The sequence below is a fragment of the Neopelma chrysocephalum genome, unplaced genomic scaffold, assembly GCF_003984885.1.
Source record: "Neopelma chrysocephalum unplaced genomic scaffold, ASM398488v2 Primary Assembly neopelma1_102, whole genome shotgun sequence".
In the NCBI taxonomy this organism is placed as follows: Eukaryota; Metazoa; Chordata; class Aves; order Passeriformes; family Pipridae; genus Neopelma; species Neopelma chrysocephalum.
In genome coordinates, this window is record NW_020897765.1 from 965,121 (window position 1) to 977,373 (window position 12,253).

The following is a 12,253-nucleotide window of genomic DNA, read 5'->3' on the forward strand; positions in this document are numbered from 1 at the left end:
GGGGCTGAAGTGCTGAGGAAAGCTGAACCCAAACTGGATCATATTTTGAGGATTTCTTTTGAAATTAAACACATAACTTCAAGTTTAAGGATCTGATAAACAATATTTGAGTTCTGTTATCTCCAAAACTGTCTTCATTTTCTCTGGTTTGCCGAAGAGGACAATAGGTCAGGGGGTTTTTGCGTGTGTTATTTCTTTTTCAGCTGAGCAGCTCCACATGGGCTGTTGCATTTCTCAGCTGGCAAAAGACTTTTTTTTTAAAACTATTGTTGGATTAGCACAGGACACCTGAGAGTTTTCCATCTTACAGTCAGAAACAAGGAAAATAAACTGACAATTGTTGTAGTTGATCTATAGAGAGGAAAAGGGAATTACTTGGGAAGAAGATTGATCTGAACTATTTCAAGAGTCTCCTTTTCTTACCTATCTGAGGTCATAAGTTTAGGTAAGTAATGCAATCCAAATCAAGAGCTGTGAGTACAACATAGCAAAAAAAAAAAAATTATCTGTTGATAAGTCATTGGTTCAGAATCAGGCTAACCTTCTTAGCTCTGAATTTGTATAGCTTTGTAGTTATTCTGGAATTTTTTTTTCTCGTATAATGATTATTCTGCTTGCATCCAGTCTTTTATTGATAATTTCATGTGTTATACTTTCCATTATTTTCATCTCTTTTTTGCTGAGTTCTATAATTTCTAATATCTTACTCATCTTTGATTGTCTCCACTACACATTTACTTTACTATTTAGTCAGTTTTTGCTTTCTCCCTGTATCTGTCTTATTTTTATAATCACCGTGTATCTTTTTTGATTTTCCGCAGCACAGCTTCACAGTATCAAATACTCATGTTGCAAAATTTCCCCTCGTATAAAGATCAACAATAAGTTAGCTGGAAGTCATCCGTATTTCATTATACTTGGCACTGAGAAGTGCAGCTTTTAAAGAGCCTCCACCCTACAGCTGCATCTCATCATTGATCCATTTAAATGCACTAATCTAGCCAAAAAGCAAATGTTTCCCATTACAACCTGTCTCTAAGTGACATCTATGTGCTAGTTTAGGAATAGATCTTCATAACAGAACTACTTTGGAGGTAAACCAGGAAAAGATATTCCTCTGGTTCAGTGCTGAACACTTGCATGCTTTTAGCCTGAAATAAGTATGGAGCCATGTACTTCCATCCAGTTTTGTAGTGAGTAAAATAAACATTGTGAGCGTTGCTCACTGAATACAAATTCTGCAATTATGGGTTGTGTGTATGACCAGTTAGGTGACTAGAAATTGGCTCCAACATTGGTAGGAATTTCTCTACAGAAAAGGAAAAATATTAAAATCTCTGAAGCTCAAAATGAACATAAGGGAGCATATCTAACATACAGCTAATATCCCAAAGACCCTCAGGTCTTTATAATAGTGATCATAACACTATAGCTTCATAAAAGGGGTAATGAGGCCTGATCCGCCCACAGGCTATCACAGAAGTGTGTGGGATGGCTTCTGAGTTGGTTTGACTTTATTGACATAGTTATAGTACTGGAAATTCTGCTAATCAAGATGAAATGTCTAAAAAAACCCCCAAAATGTGGAGTTTCCAGGTCCTGTGACACAGGCACATTTTGAAGTCAGCCTCAGAGAAAGATGAAAAAAAGGTTTCTTACAACAAAAAGGAAAACATGCAGTGTATTCTATACTATATTCATTATTTCATATACGTTTATGTTGAAATAATGATCAATATCAGTGCAGATCATCTTTCAGTCCTGAAGCTCCCTTTGCATACTTCTCAGCAGCTGGTGGGCTGCAGGACTCTACCTTGGCACTGCTCCGCTCTGACAGCTGTCACAGGAGAACTAGAGGGTTTTATAACAAGAGAGTGGGTAACTGTAATTTTGGTACTCAGGAACTTGTGGGAGTCTGTTTCTTGGTTCCGAAGGCAAGTGGATAAATGAGAATGTACAGTGAGAGATGCACAGGCTTTGGAGCACTTTTCAGGAGCTGCTATCAGGTGATCCACGGAGGCCATACCCAACTACTTACATGTTCTGTCACCTTTAGATATCTTATGGTTTCTCCTGAAGGCCCTTCTTGCTGCCAAATGATTTTTGCATGTGTTCAATGGATGCCTGAATCATAGATTCTGCTAGCACTCACAAAACGAAGTCTATTTTTTATCTCCTTTCCAAAGCTTCTTTTCTAATTCACAGTTGTAGTTAACAGCACCTTTGACCTCTGACATGCCTTCCCATACACTCAGCCTTAAGACAGACTTACAGTTAAAGCCCTGAGTTGTATTTGCTTTCTGAATTAACATCCCGGCTGTGATAAATGTGGCAATGCTTGGATACCAAAGTTATTGTTTCGTGCTGTTTGCTGGCAGCATCAGGATAACTACAGTGGTCTCAGTTAAGTCACACACCAAAGGCTGTCTTTTATAGCCACAAGGACTGAAAAACAACCTGCTGGAGGGAGGCCTTGGTTTTCCATCCCAGTTCCATGAAAGGAACACATCTCCAATCACTATCCTGTCCAGGTGAACAAGATAAGGATTTAATCACTCCTAGCTACAGAATACTTTAAGGAATACCTGTACTGAAAGTCTTTCTATGATGCTGACATATAGAACTGATGTTCAATGAACAAAAAGCCCCAGCCTTCGTGAGAGAAACAAGGAAAAACAAGATCTGAATTCAGTTCTAATGCATTTGGCACACAGTTTATGATGTTTAACTCTTCACCTCAAGAGAGGTCAATTATATCATGTGTCAATATTTTACTTTTCTCTGGACTTACACACAAGTCACTTGTGAAACAGATCTTCTAGTAATTTCTTATGGTAGTGGACACCACTGCTCAATTCTTTGTTACTATTAAATGGACCCCATTTCTATGTCAATAAAAATGATATGTCAATAAAAATGACTAGGCATACTGTTTCAAGGGTCACAACCCTTCCTGGTATAGTTTGCGACAGCCAGACTGCTAAATTTTTTACATGATGAATGAAACTAAACTGAAAATCAATATTTTCTTTTACAGAAGCTTTCAAAATACAAGTCCTGGTGTCTTGCTCAGAGTAAAAAATCCTTCCTTACTAAAGATAAACTTCCATTAATACAGATCCTGCAGCACAGTCACACTGTTGCTCTCGCCCCAAAAAACAGCATAACAATTTATAAAGCTAAAGAATTAGAAAATACCTAATTAACATAATTGAAATGTCTCAGTTAATATACTTGGTTAACAGCAGTGTTACCAGGAGAAAATTCCCCCTACACACTTGGATGAAAGCCTTACTGTTACCTCATGTCATATTTATTTCTTAATATAGAAATAATTAATACTTTTATATGTGTAGTTATACAGAGCAGAATCGCACAGCTGTCTCCTGCTAGCCATCAAAGGGATGTGTTTTATACACAGAAATAAAGTGTTACTTTTTTCGTAATTCTCCCAATGTGAGGGCGGACAAAAAGAAAATGGTCTAATAATATTGCAGTTGCAGTAGTCTGGGCTCTCCCAGAAGTCACTGGAGAGACAAGAGAACCCTGAGAGGTTGATGCAAGCCATCCTACGTGTGGTACGAACATGTCTGGTCAGCTGCTGTGTCTCTTCGCTGACTCTTGAGCGAGCCTAGCTGATAAGCTCAGATCGAATGAATAATCTATAGATGGGTAAAATCAGGTGTCATGAATACCATCCTCAGTGCCTAGTGCACTTGGAGAGTATAAGGCAAGCAAAAAATTTCCCTTGCCTCAGGATGTTAGGGGGCTGTTTTATTAGGCTCCCTGTTTGTCCAGAAAGGAGTCCTATTGCAGCCAGATTTGTAAGGATTTGCTTGCTCCTGGAATTAGCAACAGTGCCCATTCTAGAACACCTGTACCTGCAACAAGAGCCCCTCATTATTTTCTCCACGTGGAGCTAAATTGCAGCTGAATAGAGCATTCATATTTTGAAAGAGAATACCCAGCATACATTTTTCGAATCCATTAATGTTTTCAATATTTCAGCAGTGCTCCTGCTCTGAATTGGAACCAAAAGCAAGTCTTTTCATTAAAAGCCAGAAGAAGAGAGTATGAGATCCATTTAATTAAAGCATTTCCAGCCAATACGCTAAGGAACATTTAGATTCTGCACGCATCTTATACATAATCAATGGAAATTACATGAGCAGAAACTGGAAAGGCTTGGAGGAAGCCAATGTAAAATGAGCAAAGGCTACTATAGGCTAGACCCTAGATTAAAAAGCTCTGGCATTTATCAGATAAGAACCAAAATATTTAGCCCTAAGTGGCCCCCCTGTCTCTTGAAGAGTGTCAGGTGAGCCCTTACATAGTTTAAAGCACCGACTGCTCTGCACGGAGCACTCCAGCAATGCTTCTGCAGAGGATGCACAATCCCCTCGTCCAGAAGTGCCAGTCTCCCTGTATCTGGCATATCTTCCAGCTGGATCAGTTGTTTCTATATGCTCTCTCAATGGAGAGCAGCATAAAAAGGGGGAGAGCACTCCAGCAGCCTGTGAAATAACCATTTGGATCCAGCTGCAGCTAAATCAGGCAGCTGTTTTAGGTAACTGTCTTCAGGCATCACTGACATGGACCATCCTTTCCCAGTGATCCAAGCAATGTGCCTCACTCTCTGCCCTCATCTTTGTTCTTATAAGAACAATATTGTCATGATCATGAAGAACATAATCCTCCAAGCTGGAGTCAGAAAACATCTTGCAAGAGGAAAAGCCAAAAGATGACTTCTGCAGTGTTTCCACGCAGTTCATCCCCTTCACTAAAGCAGCTAACTATTGGAAGGGACTTGAGCTCTACACAGATGTTATTTACCTCTATTTTGAAATGCAGAAAGTTGCAGTAATCTGTTTATTTTTCTTTAACTCTTTTGTACTTTGGAAGTATCACACAGTTCAAAAGCCAATATGACTAATTTTTAAGAAAACTATTTTGCTGGCAGTGTTTTAACAACTGTTGCTTTGTAAAAGAAAAGCAATAAATAAGGAAAAGCAGATTAAATAAACATAGAAGCTAAGAACAACACAAAAAAAGTTTTAGTGAATAGAGAAGTTTGACAAGTGACGACTACTACAAATCTTTGCTTTTTCTCTAGCTTACATCAAGATTTCTCTAAAACTTAGATGATGTCTCAAGAAGAGCAGCCTGACACATTGCAAATGGAATGGAACCTGTTGCTCCTGCCGGGGATGAGAAGAGCAAATAGGCATATGTCATATCAAGGAGGAGGGTTTTTCCTTTGGATTTCTTTTTTATATTAATCAAATCCAGTTACTCAGGCTAATTACCATTATAGAAGTTGTATAATACTTGTGGCCCTCGCTTCAGGCAGTGATATAGTCCTGAACTCTAATAGTCCATCTCCACCTGATCAAAAGGAAAGACCACTCTTACTGTATCAAAAATATTAATCAATCCCTGACCTTGGACATTGGAGAAAAATTCTTTGCATTACTGTGCTCAGAGTTTGTTTTGTATTTTGCTTAGGCCTTAAGGACCGCCTTGAGAATTAAATTAACTTGGACTGTTTTCCCTTGCGTCCCTTGCAATGCTTTGGTCTAATCCTGCAAATGACCTTTGTGTGGACATACTTTGCATCCACATGGAGTCATTTGGAGTCTGGCACATGTGAAACAGCACAATACTGCAGCGAAGAGTTCAAGTATATCCAATGAGTTAAAATATTTGGCTGCTGCTTTCTTCTGGGAAAGCAGTTCTGAAATGAACGTCTGAGGGTGTCTCAGCAGAAGACTGGGCTGAAAATATTCTGTAAACGTGGCTTTGTTCCTTAGCTCATTACTTTCATTCAACTTCTCCCAGCATTATGCTATTGCTGATCAGATTTCTGGATTGATTTTTGACTAAATTTGAAACTCTAAGTTCATTGCCAAACAGGGACAAATGGGTGGAGGGTGCTGACAATTAATTTAGTCACACTAGAAACATGTTATATTCAATGCTTTCTTCAGTCAGTTCTTCCTTCCATACTACAGTTTGCATAGGCAATCAACATAGCCTGTGTACAGAAAAACAATGAGCATTTCTGTTCATTTTTTGCAATAATTTACATGGCTGGCTTCCTATGTTGGTTTTCTTCTGTGGAGGCAGATGAGCTACTTGGAACGTAAACTCAATCCTGGCTGTCCCTTTTGCATGCAGTTGCCTGTGTTTTTTCCTAAAGCTACAGCAGAATCACTCATTAGATGGTATCTCTAACTCTCAGCAGCCAGCAACTTCTGTAGCATTTGACATTTGTTCAAAGGGTTTGTAAAACACCAAAAGAGAATGAATCTGGTACTTTCTTCTGTCTTGAAAGCAGCATTCTTAGACAATTCTTTCTCTGAAAGTAATGGGATTTATAATACTTCTTCCAGGTAGTTATAGTGACAGTTTAGTTCTGTTATAATACCAAACGTAATCCTAATCCAGCCTCTTCTGAAAAATTAATACCATACAGACATAAATACAATCCTGCTTGCCTCACAGGTGTTTGGTTTTGGTTTTTGGTTGGTTGGTTGGTTTTTTGATTGTTTGGTTTGTTTGGGGGGTTTTTTGCAATTTTTTGTGAAGTGTCATGCTTCCCTGGATGTTGTCTCCCCATTTTCCATCTCACTTTTAAAAATCTGTAGCAGAAAGATGGAAAGTGGTGGGGAAAAAACCCAACAACAACAACAACAACAAAAATCACAAACGCCCCACTCCCAACCAACCAAAAAATCCCCCCAGTGTAATATCACTTTCAGAGCCTAGTCCCCATAAATAGTAATCAGCTTACAGGTTTAGACATCTTCTGGCCTTTAGATGACTCCTGCTGTCCTAGAGAGCATCTCTTGTGTCTCTTCAGAGAAAATAGAGCTGAGCAGTGGTCGATCAGCATAAGTAGCAGCACATGAAATCATACTTAGCAGCCAGTAAGAGCCAAGTACCTAGTTTCTACAGGGTGTCTGGCAGTGCGGTTCTGATGAGCTCAAAGTGAAGTAAAAACTCTTTGGATAGAGTAGATAAAATAAGAGAGCAGCAACTGACACATTGGGTGTCACCTTTGGGTGGGTCACATCATTTTTGGAAGGAGGGAGGGTTTGAATGAAATCAATATATTCATGTGACATGTCTAATTTCTATTCCTTAGGGTTTTCTCAATGCCTGAAAGCTGTCTTGATCCAGCTCAGTTCTACAGGAAGATCTGTTAAATGGCAGAGCTCAGGAGAAAGCTGCCAAACTTCGCCCATCTAGGGGAAGTTGTGGATAGTCAGAAGACATAGGGGATGGGTAGCCTGAATTTTGGAGAGGGCTGTTAGCACCTCTGTGCTACTAAAACAAGGTTTCACTAATCAGTGGATCAAGCTACTGATTATGTGATAAAGCAGGGAGAGAGTGATAACACTGTTGTCAATTCATCACCAGCTACTTCCACCTCAATTGTCAGATCAGTAGTTAAACTAAATATTTTACAAAATAAGGCTGATTTATCACCTCCCAGATGACAGCACAGAACCAAACACAGAGCTGTTATTTCAGTAGAGGAGCTAAGGTAACTCAAATGGTCATTTCACTTTTCTCTGCCATTCGAGCACTTAAACCTTTTCTGTCATGGCCAATTTTAAATAGGTTGGATATTTATTGTGTTGAACTCTTTTAAACTGTGCGTGTGTGGGAGGGGAGGGTTTCTGAGGGGAAATGCTGCACATGTAATAGTCCCTGCTGGCTTTCTAAAACAAGTTAACATTGTTTGACCTAAAGTGAATAAACCCTCAGCAGAACTGAGGCCGATGACTTTATCTGTTAGACTCTGGCTCCTCTAATTTAAAACAAATGAAAGAATGTAGATAGTTTAAGTGAATGCAGAAGAAATTGGAGTGATTTTTTTCCCCTAGACCTTTAAAAAATTAGGAAATCCAGCTGTAAACAGGCATGGTGTCTTCAGAAACATTGTCACTGTTGTTATTCCACAGTGACAGTTTCCAACAGCAAAGCATGAAAAACAAGTTTTGCTTTGCTTATGGTTTCAGAGTGTGTCAGTAGATTTTCATTGCTAGGAACTCAATTTAAATTATTAAGTGAGTTCTGCTGGGCTCCTCCTAGCCATAATCTTGCTTGCTCAAATTTTACACTGCAACTCATTCCCTTGGGCTCACTGAATTATACTTGAAATTGTTTTTGTCTCTGGCTGGATGATAGTAAATTCCTGCAGGCTTGAACAATTTTGTATTTCTTTACAGAGTACCAAGTTTGCTGTCAGAGGTAAAATACTAATGCCACAAACCCACCAAAACGTATCCAACCCCAGACTAAGAATAGCAGGGATGGTTACTGTGAACAACTGAGCTGATTGCTGTAAAAGCCATGTGTCAGACTGCCTTGGTGCACTTTGGTAGCTTCACGCAAACATGTCTGGGTCCAGTTCAGGAAGATTATACCCAGACATAGACAAGAGCATTAGTAAGTACTAAGTTAGGTTATGAATTCACAAAGCATCAGAAACTTTTCACCATCTCTGCTTTGGACACATTTTTCATGGAAGAATAACTTTTCTCACTACTTTGTTACCCTTTCTCTGAGGGGAAATGAAGCCTCCTTCTTGAACACAGCTTCCTCTCTGTTTGGTGATGGTTCAGGGATGCTGGCCAGGAAGAACAGTCATCTTGCTGTCTACTCCTGGCTTCTCTTTGTGCTTTGGACTTTGTCACCCTGACCACATGAGGAGCAGTGTCCTGACAGACACAGATCTCTCTTCACACCTAAGCTTTGTTATCTGAGAAGACTATGCTGACGAATAAAAGACACATCAGCTGGCGTTGGTTTTCACAGCACAGGTAACTTGTTCCTAAAAGTGGACAACTGCCAGAAGCCAAATGGTTCTTTCTCCCTAAAGTGCAGCAGGATAAGAACTAGATACCCAGACTTCCACCGAAGTATAATGTTACTCTCTGTTGGCACTCTCAGGCAGTGATTTTCCCTGAGAGCTATCCTGCAGAACACTGTATGCACTTGCAGTGGGTTTCTGTGGCTAGGTTTTGGTAGCAAGGGGGAGTGGCTACAGGGGTGACCTCTGTTAGAAGCTGCTAGAAGCTTTCCCTGTCCTGTGGAGCCAATGCCAGCCGGTTCCAGGACGGACTTCCTGCCACTGGCCAAGGCCAAGCCAATTAGGAGTGATAGTAACGCCTCTGGGATAACATTTAAGAACAGAAGGTTGTTGCACAGAAATAAAATTCCAGGCAGGGAAGAGCGCAGTGAGAACATGGGAACAATAATGCAGACACCAAGGTCAGTGCAGAAGGAGGGGGAGGAGGTGCTCCAGGTGCCAGAGCTGTGGCCCCTGCAGCCCGTGGTGCAGACCACGGTGGAGCAGCTGTGCCCCTGCAGCCCAAGGAGGACCATCGGGGTGCAGAGACCCACCTGCAGCCCATGGAGGAGCCCATGCTGGAGCAGGTGGATATCCTGTGACCCCGTGGGAGGCCCAGATGGAGCAGGGACCTGCAGCCCGTGGAGAGGGAAGCCCATGCTGGAGCAGGTATTTCCCAGGTAGGACTTGTGGCGCCTGTGGGGGACCCATGCCAGTACAGCTCATTCATGAAGCACTGTACGCCACGGAGGAGTGACCCATGGGACAGCAGCTTGGGAAGAACTGCTGCCTGAGGGATGAACTCACACTGGAGAGGCCCATCAAGGACTGTCTCCCGTGGGAGGGACCCCACGGGAGCAGGGGAAGGACTCCTCTCTCTGAGTAGCAGCAGAAACAACAACTGACCATAACCCCATTCCCTGTCTCCCTGCACCGCTGGGGGGGAGGAGCTAGAACTTGGAAGGAAAGAGGGGTGGGGGGAAGGTGGTTTTAAGATTATTTTACTTCTCACTCTTTTGCTCTGATCCTGTTAGTAATAAATTCAATTAATATCCCCATTTGAGTCTGTTTTGCCTATGATAGTGATCAGTAACTGACCTCTTCCAGCTTTTATCTCTACTCATGAATCCTTCGCTGTTTTTTTCTCTCCTCTGTCCAGTTGCAGAGGGGAGTGAGAGACCAGCTTTAGTGGTGGCATCCAGCCAGGGTCAACCCACCACAGCACTTAAAATGGTGTTACTTTCTAAGGGGTATTGTCAAGCTGACTGAAGCGTCAGGATGTCAAAATCCTCTGTTACTGTGGACACAGTGGTAGGCCTTGATGCAATTCTCTTTGGCAGTACTCTGGAACAGTTTAAAAGCATCAGCATCCAGGGCCAAGTGAGGTAGGTGTGATCTCCTGAGAGGAGAAGAATGAAATAAAAGAAAGGAGACACATTTGTCCAACTTAAGTGTAGCAGGGGAGCCAAAATGTAGGCATGGCAGCAATGACATTTATTTCTCTTGCCACAGTGTAGGTGATAGGAACATCCATAAAGTGAAAGAGGAATATCGTGGTACAGTTACCAAGAAAATAACCATCACTAGTGATGTCTAGGATACATAATGCACTAGTGCTAGACAGGAAACGGATGCCTATATCACGATCAAATCACAGGAATCTCAATGCAGAAATCCATAGGGAAAACAGCCTGCAGTTGCAGACAATGGTCATATTACTACACACCTCTAGTAATGATTTCATGGCTTTTACATGTCTAGAGAGGGACTGTGTACTCGCTGCAGTATCTTGGAAGTATCAATGAATGAAAAATGTATGTGTAATCCACTACTCAAACTCCCATTCTGGGGAGAATCTAATGAATCATTCTCATGCAGGGCACCTATCAGGATCCTTGGGAGTAGGAATGCTGTTAGACTGATGCCAATGGTGAAAAGGCTGTAGTCAGGCTGCACACAACAGTGTTTGCAAACATTGTCCAGGAGGTAGTAGTATTCCGTATGTACAAAAGAGAGGAGATAGCAGGTGTCCAGGTTCAGCCTGAACCTCTCAAAGCAGGCTCTGACTGTGAGATTAAAGCCACTAGGGACTAGGGTAGAAAGTCTTATCAGAATGATCATTACCTCAGCAGCTCCTACAAGTGGCAATTTCTGAGAGCAAACATCAGTACAAATATCTACTTGTCAAAAGTGTATCTCCTCCCACTCACTCTTCTTTTTATCCCCAAACTCAGGCCCTGTTAAACTTGGACCTTCTCCTGCTTAACTTTTCAGACTTCTCCTTAGAAGAGAAAGTCTTGTCCTTATCCCAGCACAAAATACCCAAGATTTACTGCTATCTCCCACTACTGCCTATCTAATCTCTACTCCACACTAGTCTAATCTAAAGAGTCTTGCAAAAAACCTGCTCTCGCTTTAAGTTCTGTTTCTCTCCACTCCTGTTGTTGTCTAACCCAAAGGCTGGGCATTTGGGACTGGCTGTGGGTGACCCTTCTCAGTGACCATGCCACCTCAGGTCTGACATATCATGGGGGGCTGCAGGTGGTGAGAAGAGAGAGCCCCTTCAAGATGGCAAGGACAATGTAACTGCTTGGCAAGTGAGTTGCTTCACCTGGGTGCAGGTTAGAAGTCTACACACTTGTACATGAGAGAGAAAGGCAGCTCCTCTGCACTGCTAGAGACGGTTGTTATGCACTGTCTGGGAAGGAGACAGGTACCTAAAATATATTTAACGTAATGAATTTCAGTCCTCCATTCTACCTGTCCAAGTGAATTTTGATGTCTACAGTTTAGCCTCTAGAATATCTATATTCTCAAGACATAAACATGTTCATTCAGCAAATGATAGTTCAAGAAGATAGAGCCCAATAATTGTGCCACCACTGACCCAGTAGAACAGGCAGAACAAATTGACTGAACACATCTTAGCCCCTGGACTGCCGTGCAGGCTTAACTCTGCCTACTGTGGCAATTTAAATTCAGCTGCTAGATTTTGCACTGAAGTGGCTGAGATGCCCTCAAAGATGTCTGCAGTAGCTCTCCTGTGGGGATGATACTCTTTAGCAAGGAGTGATAATAAACAGTAGGACGGTGCTAACACTTTAAGCTGCTGCAGCTGTCTGCTAAGTGAGTATGTGTCAACACCTTCAGACTGGAAGGTGAGAAAGTGAAATTATAGCTTTCAGTTACTCTAATTCTGCTTTTGCAATCTCTTTTATTAAATCCATTTCAGGGGTGATTAAGGGACTCAGAGAGTTTGCTTGTGTGTTATGAATCCAAGAAAAGGAGCTTGCATCCTTCTATAACTTATTGTTGTAACTATGACACCATATTTAGAATGAAAAATTATAGCAGCATAGTCTTATACATGAAAGTCCTAAAAACAGCCCAGCA